At 38.2% G+C, this 13,569-nt stretch overlaps 1 pseudogene; it reads right to left on the reverse strand.

Annotated features, from left to right (window-relative positions):
* Positions 1-9,072: 9,072 nt before the first annotated feature.
* Positions 9,073-13,235, reverse strand: LOC124243318 (60S ribosomal protein L6-like; annotated as a pseudogene).
* Positions 13,236-13,569: the final 334 nt, after the last annotated feature.

Raw genomic sequence — 13,569 nt, forward strand, 5'->3', positions numbered from 1 at the left:
GGAAAGGCTTAGAAATTGAACATGAAGCCTGCCACTTTAAAGGGAGCAAATCTCTGTAGCTGTCTTAAAGAAGAAATTTAAAAAATGTCTTTAAAAATTTTTGGCATCTTTAGGGGAACACATTGCTTTTGTACTATTTGATACAAAGAGTAGGCCTGGATGCCCTTTTAGAGAAAATGTCATATAATTTTAATCATAAATAACGTTCACTAGACTTGACTGATTCTTAATTCATGTAATTTGAGCATTCTCTACTTCACCTGCTATTCTCAAAGGAAAGCCTCTAGTTTTCTTTGTGTAACAATGAACTGGCGTACTAGCGTAGGTAATCATATATCTGGTACCAGAAGCTATAGTTGAATGAATAAGTGACTGTTATTAAGCATGCTTTTAGTTCATAAAAGTTTACCTTTAAAATGAACTGAGAACAGGAAGTTAAGCCTTTCATACCTTTGTGTCATACCTCATTGTTGTAACTTAATTTACTGATACAGCTCCATTATTCAAATATTAACAGCGACTCAAAGATCAGACATTCTCATTTAAGGCACAAACATAGGAAAAAGTAGATCTGCTAAGTATGAATGTTTATGAGCATAAGCAACAAACTGCTGACTAGATTGCAAATTTGAAGCCCCCAAAATTACTTGATGAATAATCCATTGGTTAAGTAAGCAATCCGAGTTCTGTGTGATTTTGATTTTATCCAACAACATAACAAAAAAGAACAGTACACACAAAGTCAGAAGAAAATTTTGGTTTCAATAAAAAATTTAGCATATTATAGCAATGCAATCCCAGGCAAGTAACTATTCTCAAAAAGTACACAACAGTCAGAAGGCTATTATGTGGGGAGTGGTTATAAAACTTACAAAACACAACATAGACTTACGAAAAAATGGGTTTTCTTCATGTAACGTATTTATAATTCTGTTCCTCACATGGAAACTCTTATCTAGCCAGTGCTCTTTTGTGATTATTCGGTTATTTTGTGATGATGAATTTATTTCTTTTTATGATTTATTAACACTTTACAACTATTTCATTATTTAACCTATCCATGACCAAACTAGAATGCCCTGTATTCTCTAATATATTGTGCTGTGGTTTGACCTTTCCGACAATGTAGAGAGAATGAGAGATGGCAGTAACAGGACTGATGAGGGAAGCTGTTACTTTGGTAACTTATTTAAAAAGTAACTATACATGAGGTTTAACTTATTATTTAAACTACATTTGATTAAATCAACCTATATTATTTTAAATACTATTGGTTATACTTCTATCATTTTATATGAAATAAACAATTTTCCAGACAAGATTTTTTAAAAAGATACAAAATATTTCCTTAATTAATGTGAAAAATAAGTTCCTGAAAATTAAAAGCTTTCACATGCACATGCCTATTTAACTAAAAATCATGACAGTGCCAAGAGTTCTTGACATCCAACCATACATTGATTTCCAAATGAGAATAATTATACCTTCAGGTAGGCAGATAGAGTATTATGCAGAAATGCAGACCTGCTGTTGAGTCCAGTTGGCCTTGTGCCATGATGTGTCAGATACAAATAAATAAGCCAAGTAATATATTGCTTTCTCATTCAAAGGTTTGGAAGATGTGCTGCTGCCTACACTTTTACGGAACAATGCGTTAATATTTCTATGTTCACTTTTTTAAGAATATATATCTTTATTATATTGCTTTATTTTCTTAGAGTTTACTTTCTTGCATTCAAACTAGATTTATTATCTGTCTACTTATTATATGTGTTCAATTCCCTTATCTGTCATTTATTTTATCTCTTTATTTATTATCTATGATAATAAATATTTAATTGGAAAAAAGTATTCCTGATGGAGGAATAATTCATAACATTATTCCCATCGTGCAGAATGTCATTTTAATTTGTATTTTGAATAATTTTACAAAGCTGGAGTCCCTGGAGCTTCAAGTCTATTTTGACATCTGCTTAATTCATCTGCTTAATAACCAAGTTATGATGAAACAGTTGTGCTGTCAAAAGAAATGATTGGTGCTGTACTATTCTTAGTTGCATTGCCTTCTGTTTCCCACCGTCTAGACTTTCATAGAAATCTAACAAACAAAGGACATAACCAAGTGTTTGGAGTATAGGATCATCAAATACCTTCTGCATTATCTGGCCAGGTATTTAGCTGTATCTTTAAAATGTCAATGATTTGGATAAAATGAGAAAAGTCCAGCTGTGATCTCAGTATTCTTTTTTCTTAAAATACTGGTCTTGCACCACTTTTCTTTTTAGCTTTTTTCTTAAGCTAAGTTTGTGCAAATACCTATCTTTAGACATAGTTGGTGAATGAAATACTATTACTAATATTCTATTTAATAGAGTTATACAATTTATGTGAGATTTTCAATAAAAATTGGATTTCAAATCAACTAGCATTTATGAGTCCTACTCTGTACCAAGTATTCTATATACTTTAATTTATAAAGTCTCATTTAAACCTCAATATAAACCATTGTTAGTTAACAGGGCATGCCACCGCTACTACTATCAATACCAAGAACAAACAGCTTTGAGGGCCAGGCTGAAATTACTGGGGAGAGTTACAGTAAAAACAAAATAGAATGCTGGCACTAGAAGACAGCTGGAGCAGGCAGTTACTAAGAATGGGCTTCAGGCACAGCAAACAGGCAGAAGTCCATTAATCAACATTGGGAATGGATACAGGGCAGGAACTGGTCAACACCAGAGTATGTAAGGGTAAGAGTTGCATAGATTTATCTGGCAGTGGATCACGTTGGTCTTGAAGATTGGCATGGAGATCTGCCTTCAAGCAGGAGGCAATTGAACTCAAGCCTTCAGATATACATCATTTGGGATAAAACAAGGAGAAGCCATTCTACCATGTTCACAGTGTACTCCATTTTTATGCCTCATTTCTGGTATTTTTTCCCTCAGGCTCATCCATACTCAGTCCATCTCTACAGCTGAGCAAGAAGCAGACTGGAGTTCACTGCCTCTCACAGTGAACTGGGTACTAAACTTAAGTCAATGCTCAGTATCCAAACCCCTCACCTACAGTTGGATCTACTGAGGGCTGGACGTCCCTAATACTTGACTACTTCTCCTTGTCTTAGCACAGCTTTCTGGACTTCACCTTGCCTGCCTGCCTAAGCCTGTTATATTCGAGACCCTCTATGTCTAATGAGACCTCAATTCCTGGCTCTTCCTGCTCAATCCAGTCCTGTAGCCATCCATGTGTTACACTTACAATCACTCTTGGCTTCTCCTCTCCAACTACTCAGGAGACTACGGTGGGATGGCTAGAGAAGAGGACACCACTCCCAGGAAGTTTATTAAGGAATGGCCTCCATGAATAAGCAATAGGGAAATCCCTTCAAGACTGAGCAGACATGAGCTATAGGAGATTCCACAAGTGGAGAAGTTCCTAAGGTGCTTCCACAGACTATAATGTTGGCATCAGCATTTTCTCACTTTGATTCCCACAGGCTAATATGCAGCCTGTAAGAAGATGCTAATCTCCCTTTCAAAACTCAAGCCTCAGCTGCCCTGGCACACAGAGGATAATTTTAAAATTCCAAGAAGGAAACAAAAGTAATCAGTTACAGAATATCCTAATAGCTTTTGGTTAATTTTTCAGATTTCAGAATTCTTGTTCCAAGACAAATGAATTCTATCCTAGAAGGGCTGACACAACTTCACAGTTCTCTTGCCTGTAGGACAGGTATGGATTTAACAAGTATACATCCAGATATCAATGCGACTTAGTTTAATATCTTGTTCTATCTACTCTAGAAATCTCCTTACCACAAAAGTCAGAATATACATCTTTATTTTGTATTTAAGATTCTCTTATGGTATAAATTCTCTCCATTCTCCTTCCAAAAATAGTAACTGGGTTCAGAATGAAGCTAACATGTCCTCAGACATGGGGGTAGAGCATATGAGTTTCTAGGTGTCATATCACTCCTGCTTGGTCTCTGAGTTGGTCTCTATCATGGCTGCTTCTGCAATGGTGCAACCACGTGGCCACTGAGCAGCCTTCTGAATTGAGGTTATCCTGCTTGGTCTTTAGAGTGCATCCTGTTACCATTGCTGATGTCCATGGACTTTGCCCTAGCCTCCAGTAACAAGGATTCCTTACTCTATAGTCTATATGGCTATAGTAGTCCTGCTGATGATCACCAGGGCATGTAGCATTTATGAATGGCCTTGGGGGCCTAAAATTTTTGTTTTATTTCTTCACACCACACCAAAGTGGGACTTTGCTCAGGCTGACCTTTTTTGATACCTTCTTCAACTATTGCTATGTAAATGTTCCTGGCATTTCAGATGCATGGGACTTGTTTGTGAAACTTTCTGTTTTCTGAGGCTATGCCCAGGAAAGCAAGGCATCAGCCCCAATGGTCTTTGTAATCCCCAAACTTACTTATATGTTGTTAATTCCTTCTTTGGGATTCACCCTTAAGTGGAGAATCAGAACACTAGGGCCTGATCTTTGGTTCTTCTCTTTGTCTTTGTCCCGGGCTCTATCTCTCAGTGACCAGATGGGCTTTCCTCTTTTTATGTACCAAACAATTTCCTTGCATTGCATCTTTTTTCCTCCTGTTCCATAGGTCTATCATATAAATTGCCTGATCCTCTTCAAGCTATATGCCTGCTTTGCGAGTTCTGAGAAAATCATCCCCTTCTCGAGCAAGACAGGCATTTTGAATGATCAAAATTTCTTGTTTTCACACTACAAAAAATATTCCACTTTTAAATTCAAAGCCAATGCATCCCTGTTTGTAACAAGGCTATACTTTCCTCACGAAGCAATGCTATTGATCCAGTGGTTTGCAAAACCAGATACCTAAGAACTGGGGATGGCTGGGAGCTAAAACACATTGATTTGACGTCTCAAAATTGGTATCTCTGTAATTCCTCCCATCTTCCCATTTATCTTTCTATGTTATATATTTCCCACCACATAAGTACAATCACTGGACATACTTGGCCCTCAGGGAATGACAAAAATCAAACTCTAGCCTCCTTAGACCCTCCCTCTCAGTAAATGATTAGTGGAGTTACAGAGGCTCACATCAGAGCTTCCATTTCACCTTGTCTATTACAAGAGCACAGTTTAGTAATACCTTAATTGGGCAATAACCACAACAAATAATTAACATATAATACATACATATTAATAAAAAAGCACACACATGGAAGAGTTATTCTGTTACACACAGTAGATTAAAATTAAAATGAAATCTTAACTCTTTATAGAGAAAGAAAAATGCACTAATCAAGAAAGAATTACTACATAAATTACTAGGCAAACCTCCAAGGAACAGAATTTTACCTTTCTATTGTCAGCAGAGCAATTTGATTTTAGAGCTGCCCAAAGGTTAGGCCTGAAGTGTGTTAGCTGATGAACCCTGTGAATATAAAGGAAAACCCAAGGCTACCATTTATTGAATGCCTAAGTGCCCTTGGTTGAATCTTCATTATTTCACTTGGTTCTCACAACAACCCTGCAAAGTGAGCAAAACTTCATTTTTAAAGATGAAGAGATGAAGTCCCCAATCACCAGCAAAACTACAGTTGGACTCATTTCTGAGAGATGATAGAGCCCTCAAAGTGGAATTGAAGCAAGTTCATGGACTTACTCCAAAATCTTCCTGTGGGAGATAAGGAATTAGAAACGTGCTCCACCACCTCCAAATATAGTGCCAGTAAGAATTCTACTTTCACCTCTAAACTTACTCTTTAGATTCAGCTTTCAGTTCTTGTTACTTGAGATTTAGTATTGGTTGACTACTATTCAAGTCAACTGATACTTCAGTCAGTTCATTAGTGAATAGACTGGCTTCTATTAAAAAATGCAGTCTCTTTAGAGAAAGTGGCTCAGCAGGATTTGAATGGTCACTGGGGAGGAGCACTCCCCTTTCAGTAGAATAAAGTCACTCAGTGTGACCCCTCTCTTCAGTCTGTGAAAGAAACTAAAGTTGAAAGCAAACAGAGAAGCAGAGAGAACTGGAGAAAAAAGGAATACTCAGCAGTGGTCTTCTCTCCTTTCGGTCCTTTCCTCTCAGAGTTCCATGCAATTGTATCTCTCTGTCTCCTACTTCTCTAAATTTCATTTTAAATACACTGTAGCAATATTAATAGATATTAGGATAGCTTTGATTTCTATGTTCTTAAGTGATTGAAAGGTAGCACTAGGAAATGTTGCTCTGGCATGTTTCTACTGAAGATGCAATAGGGAGCAAGGATAGTATCTGCTTTTTATCTTTCGCTGTGTTTATTTTATTGAATCTTCTAATATCCCCTCAAAGGTTGGTGAAGGTCAGGTTTTATTATTTTCATTTACAGGTTGGAGGAAGAGTAAAGCTCAGTTGGGTGTTGAATGTCATACCAGAAGCAAGCAGAACATACAGGAGTATACGACCTCGGTCTCTGACCAGGAGAAAATACACAAACCCAGCATTTTTCAAAGAATTACCCATGGGTTCCAAGAGATATTTTTGTAAAAATGGTTTCTTAGTCAAATATATTTGAGTAATCTCCCATAATAACTCTGTGCCTCTAGACATAAACAGTGCACACATTAAAGGTTCTGCGAAGTCCTGCAATTAAAAAGTAACAAAAATGTTATTTAACTCAGCATCATTTTCTATATTACTTTTTGTCTTTTGTTTTTTAGTAAGTATTTGTTTATACTAATAAAACACACTTTGGGAAATGCTCCACTAAAACTTACCATCTCTTTTTTACCTCATGTTATGATATACGACCAAAAAAAACACTTGTCTCAGACAAGGGCACATCTAAATTATCATCAAGGGGAAAGAGAAGGTGAGAGGAAGAGAGAGAGACACAGAGACACAGAAAGATGCTTCTTATTTTTCTATTCTGGTGAATGGTTATTTTCAACTATAGCACTTCTCGCCAGACCACTCCCTCTGCTCTAATTAGTTTGATCTATTTCACTGTCCTTCAGTCTCATTAATTGGATTCTAGTCCTTCATTTAGCAACAAAAAGAGCACGTATTACGCTACTAGGCACTGTGTTGGTCACAGAGAGACAGAAGTTCAAGCACAGTTCTTGTTCTGGAGAAGCTCTGTACCTACTAAAAGGGGAGGCAGACAAGCCCAGAGGCGGAACACCCACCACAGGGGGGAGAAGGAAATCTTGCTGTAGGAGGTGGGACATGGCTTTCTCTTGTTTCTTCAATGGTAACATTCTAGAAAACAGTGCTTGCTGATATGGTTGCTAAGTAGACGTTAGCAAAACAAATTGTGGAGAATAAGAAAGCTTAAAGAGAAATATCTACCAGAGCATGTAGGTGAAGAAAGCAGAGTTCATTTGGAACATTGCATGATCAGATCTTAGGGTACTAGCTGAAGAACCATGGAGATATATACATATATATATAACATGGTAAGGAGTATGAATTTTATCCTGAAGAGAATACAGTTATTGATTATATTTCACTTTTAGTCATTTTAAGTCCCTTTAAACCCCTAAAGATTCTTCTGCTTTTTACAACTGCTTTTTCTCAAACCTTGAATATTCTCTCTCTTTCTGTGGACATGTCCAAAGTCTATCCATACATCCAGGCCAACATATTTAAGTCCATTACACCACAACTTCCTTACCTGCAGCCACCGAACTTTTTCCTCCTATGAATTTCTCTGCTATTCACTGACTGTATAATTTACATATTGCCTTATCAGTTACCCTTGTGTAAATATGTGTGCTTTCTACAGAGGCTATGGCAAACACCTCAAAAGCAAGGAACCATAGGGTGTATCCTTGGAACACTGTGGTTGCTCGGGTGATCCCCACCTCCTACCATTCATTCCCTTGCATAATTCTCTTCCCTCCAACCTGGGCTGGACCTAGTGACTCACTTCCTACAAACAGAACACTGTAAAAGTGACAGGGTGTTGTTTCCCAGAACAAGTTACAAAAAGACTCTGGCTTCTGTCTTTCTCTCCTTCTCTTGCTCTTTTCCTTGTTCACTTTGAGGGAAGTCACCTGCCATGTTGTGGGCTGTGTTATGGAGAGGCCCATGTGACAAGGAAGTGATATCTCCAGCCAGCAGCCTTTGAGGCCTGCCAACAGCCAAATGAGCCATGAGTGAGCTTGAAAGCTGCCAAACCTACTCTAGGAGCACCTTGAGATGACTACAGCCCCAGAGGACATTTGATTGCCACCTTGTGAGAGACTCTGAACCACAGGCACCCACCTAACCTGAACTCAGATCTCTACCCTCAGAAATGAAAATAATAAATATGTATTGTTTTAAGCTACTACATTTTGGGGTAATTTATTATATGGGCATAGATAACTAATAAAACACCTAAAGTAACAAGCTACAAAATAAGTATAAAATATTTCTCAGGAAAGTTGGATAGATAAATGGAAGAATATATTGCAAATAATTGGTCTAATATTTATTGAATGAAGGAATCCAAGGATAGATATTCATAAAACTTCCTTCAGGTTTATTTTGGATTAAAATAAAAGCACAAACTGGTCTTAATAGCATACAAATCCTTTTGCTTTCATTCCCTTGTTTATTTCAACTGGAGAAATGAGTTACCACTGTGAACTTCTGCTTAAACATTTTCTGAGTTTTTATGTAAATTGTGGAATTGAGAGATATGGAAGATCCACCCAACAGGGAATATAGCTCTTCTCCCACACAGTCATGGCTGTTTCCATTGAATAGTGAAAACATCTACCAGGAAGGCATTGATGGACTTAGTGCTCCTGGGATCTATGGTGCAAGAAGGAGAAAGCAGGGCATCTATTTAAAGAACTGGGATTCACCATCTCTTCCACAAGTGGTAACCATGGAATGTGCTGTTGATTGAAAGATTTGTCATATGTTCCCCTAAACTATCAAGTTCTTGAGGCACAAGGGCATTCCACATAACTGCCTTTCCTGGTGCTCCTTTCTCATTCCAGTAAAGAAAGAAGAACGAATCTACTGAACACTACCATCTACACTATACTCTAGTGGCCTTTTTTTTTTTTTTTTAATGTGTCAGTTATTTAATTAGGTTCTTCCTAAGAAACTGAGAACATCAATTTGTTAGAACAAACTCCATTTGTGAGAGATGACACAGAGCATAGGTAGCCCTGGAGCTAAAGAAAAGAACAGCTTTGATTTTTGGCAGAATTTGTAAGTTCACAGCTTTCTGATCAACCTTGTGCTGCTCTATAAGCTCGTATTTCTCCTTTTGTGTGCACGGGAGAAAGACATTTCTTCTACCCACTCTGGGTTCTTCTGGCTGGAGAACGAATTAAGTTCACATGAGACAGAATAACAGGAGAAAATTAAACAAAGCCTTATAACATGTATACATGAGAGAGGCTCAGGCAAAGTGAGCAACTCGCCAAAATGGCTGAAGCCACCACCTTAAATATCATCTTCAGCTAAAGACAAAGGAGGATGTTGGGGGTTGGGGGGAAGTGGATCACGGGAGATTACCACACAAGTACAGTAAACAAGGGTCAGGGGGTTATGCAGACTTGAGTCCTTGCCTTCCACATTGATGAGAATTTCTAGAGATAAGGTCATTCCTCCTTCCTGGTACAGAGAGGGAGACACCTTTACAGATGGAGATTTCCTTTACAATATAAATGTCTCTTAACAAAGGGTAAGTAAATTCTACTTTTCAGAGTTTCTTTCCTGTCTGCAGTTTTTAAAAGTAATCAGCTCCAAATAATCCTCATGCCAAAGAGACAACGTTGGGGTGGCTAATCCCAGTCACCTACTCATGCTGAAGACCTCACTCACATTCCTGGTGTCTGGACTTACCAAGCTTCTTCTTTCTGAAGTAAGCATTGTGAGATATTGTGGGATTTTCACATTACTGATATCAATTTTGGTGGAGGTGGAGATGACAAATTTCTGGTGTGTTCTACACAGAGGAACTCAACTGAGGATCAGAGGCCCAGTCAAAAGTAGCAAGCCACTGCTCAGCTGCTTCAGGAAAATCACCCTCTTGCCTCTGTGGTGCCCAGTGAGGATGATCAGAATTGTCCTGGGAGTGATGCTAGCTTGGAGTTTTCTCACATGCTGACTGAAGGGATTTTTGAAGTGGCTCAATAGCTTTTCAGGCACATCTTCAGTAGGATAATATCTAGGTATTTTGTGAAGTTAACCACTTGAGTACCACCATTCTTGTCACCACCAACTGGAAAGAGTGGCTAAATATATGGGTGCTTTATATAACATAGGAAAGAGAGCCAGTAGCTGTATAGTTCATATAGCACACCAAACTCTATGCCAAATTGTATGACATATAATTTAGAACTTCTAGTTCAAGTGATAAAAAAGAGATACATGGGGAAGAAGGAAGGGGAAAAAAACACTGAACTTCTTTCCCAAAAAAACCAAATAGATTGTTGCTGAAAATTCCTAACTATTACTATTATTATTCTCAATCTCATCATTTAATACCTATTTAGTTTATTTCACAGTTTATACAATGTATTATGGATGACACAAAATAAGTCTGTATATTAACAGGGAAGTTGGCATCCATTTTATTCTCACGATGATAATGTTAAATCAGCTATGTTAAGTTTGTTGGTCAAGGTCAAACAACCAGTAAGTGGCAGAACTAAGTCTAGCATCCATGTCTCCTAATGCTTAAAATTACACTGAGTTGATAAGAACTAAATAAGTTAATAGCTGAGTGAAGAAAAGGTCTTCAGTACAGGCTGGTTCATTGAATCAAGGGTTACAAAACCTCAAAAGATGGGAAAGAGGTTAATAACTAAAGGATTTCAGTGAATTATTCTAATTATTCCTCTAATCAGAACAATGAATTAACTATCTAATCTATGAGTAAAGAAAGGTTGATTTTAGGTTGATAAGTATTCCAGGATTACAAATAGCCAAGTTAACCCATTTCCTTGAATAACTATGCATTTATTCAATCAACTTCTAGCTAATTGAATAATCATCATCTAGAGAGCCTATAAAAATAAATATTCCAGGTTTTGATATTGTACTATAGTTATGCAAGATATTACCATTGGGATAAACTGGCTGAAGGGTACATGAGACCTCCCTTCCTGTGAATCTATAGTAATTTCAAAGTAAAAAGTTAAAAAATGGAGATAGAAAAAAGAGATAGATGATAGATAATTTGATAGATGGAGGGATAGATAGATAGATAGATAGACAAACAGATAGATATTTCAGGGTTTCACCCTCAAAGATTCTTACTCAGTAAATTTGGAGTGGGACCCAATAATCCATATTTTTCAATCAGTGCTTTGGATGATTCTGATGTGCTGCTGTGTTTGGCAACCACTGGATTCCCCAATACAATACTTCTACAGAAGTCAGAGGAAGTTTTCAGATAATTTCTTTTCAATAAAGGATTACTCAATTACTGTGACATTTCTGACAGTCAGGGGAACACTAAGTATCTGTCCATCTCCTACCTCACACCCACTTCCGCACCCAGGTATGACTGAATAACTTTACCCTTGTCTCCCAATCTTCTATCACCTCCATACTCTCTCTCTCTCCTAGACGTCATCAGTCATAGAGAACCAATCAACACCCTAGCCTTGCAGCTTCTGGATCTCCTCAGTACCAGCAACCTCCATCACTATTCCACTGGTCTATATAAATTTGTGTTGTGTAGAATGGAAATGAACAACCCAAATGTTGCTTTCAGCAGCTCAGTGTGAAGCCCAACTTCATAGCCCTTTGAGCCTAAGGACTTTAGCGTCCAGGGCCAAGAGTCTGTAGTGAACCTTCATGCAAGGCTCTGAGGTCCCTAATAACAAAGGCTTAAAGTCCAGGTTCACACCCTGGTCTAGTTTGTGCTAGAACCAATGGAAATGGCTTCTAGGGCTAGAAGTTACCATATTAAAATGCAAATATTTATTGGGGCACAACACTGTAAACTGTTATTAAATAGGCCAGCAGTTTAGTATGAAGAAAAAATTATTAGAAATGCAGGTTTCTGGATCCTGGTTCTCTCAGGATTCTGATTCAGTAAGTTTAGGAGACGATCCAGGATTCTACATTTTGACACATTGTATACTGACCATATTCAATGAAATTTTAACCTGAAGGTTTAAATGCAGATAAATTAGCTGCTAATCTAGAATAGATGCTGCAGATATAATTAGCATCTGACACTATGAGAACCAGGAGAAAGTACAAAAGTTGTCCTTTGAATATTAGGTTTCTGAAGAGGTCCCTGTTTGGAGAGTCTATGGGGGATAAAGTGAAGAATTGGGAAGAGCGCAGCTCAAAACAGAAAGGGAGAAGAGAAGGAATGAAGAAAGCCTTAGTCTATGTAACTGCGTTCTTTAGGACTGACTTTGCCTCTGTGGGGGTTGGCATGGAGATGGAGCTTTGGGAAACATTCTCTCTCAACTACAGAATTGTTTCTGCTTTCTTACATAGAGCGACGGACCAGGAGAGGAGAGAGGAAGTCATGACATTCTCATGGAATGATATGAATAAATCTGGCTAATATGTGAAAGAACTAAGATATAAACAGAACTCAAACAAGATTTTCAGCACAAAAGACCAAAACTGGGCAGCTTCCCTCTTATGCCTTTGTTTCTCTAGGAGGCTGAAAGAACTGAGTGCTTTCTCTGCCCCATTGTTATTATTAACAATAATTCCCAGGGGTAGTCTCATACCAAAGGGATCAGGCTCAGAAGTAGAAAATGATTCAGTAATTTCATTTTAAGTCTTATCCAAAAGTGTATTCGATCCCTGGGCTCTTTGTACTTGCAAAAACTTAATTTGCTTACCAGATAAAATGTTTGTTCTTACTTGTCTGCTGTATTAGTTACATTCCAATCAGCAGACAAAAACCACACAGTAATTTAAATGGGGAAAATTTGGTATAAATAAACAGCAACAGAAAATTGGAGTAACTAGGAATTAGCTAAAGGGGGGGACTCTAAGGGATACCCTAGGGCTGCTGAGGGAGAGCACTCAAAGAAGAAACAAACTTGGAGGGAGAGAATTCTCCTCAAACCTGGGACTCAGATCTCCTTGGAGAGGGTATAATCGAAGCCCATCGGTTGTTGGAGAAGTTCACTTGGTTATTCCAGGCCAGAGAGGGTCCCCACTTGTCAGTTAGACCAACTAATAACTGCCTACTAGCATAGTGATTAAATTCTCTCGGGAGCTACCTGTTTAGGTTGTTATTGACTTGCAGGAAAGCCAGCTTGGGCACCATCCGGACTCATGGAAAGCCATCTGGATGTGCTGGGGATATGAGAAAGGGTTGCCGTTGACTCACTGGGAAACAAGCTGGTGAATCCATAGAACTTGTTCGCTGCCCTCAGGAAGGCCATCAAACTTGTGTCTGGAAACCACCCAAGGTGGAGTTTGTGCTGGGGGAAGCTGGGGAGGTACCACTTGTGCTTGATGCCAGGACACTGCTGAAAAAAGTCACTTGTTCTGCAGGAGCTCAACTAAATGAGCACACCTGAACAAGGAAGGAAAAAACTCTCTCCTCCAACCCCTGTATTGACAGTGTTTCCTGCTTTACTATCATAGAGCAGGGAAAA

This window comes from Equus quagga, chromosome 8 (assembly GCF_021613505.1).
Source record: "Equus quagga isolate Etosha38 chromosome 8, UCLA_HA_Equagga_1.0, whole genome shotgun sequence".
NCBI lineage: Eukaryota > Metazoa > Chordata > Mammalia > Perissodactyla > Equidae > Equus > Equus quagga.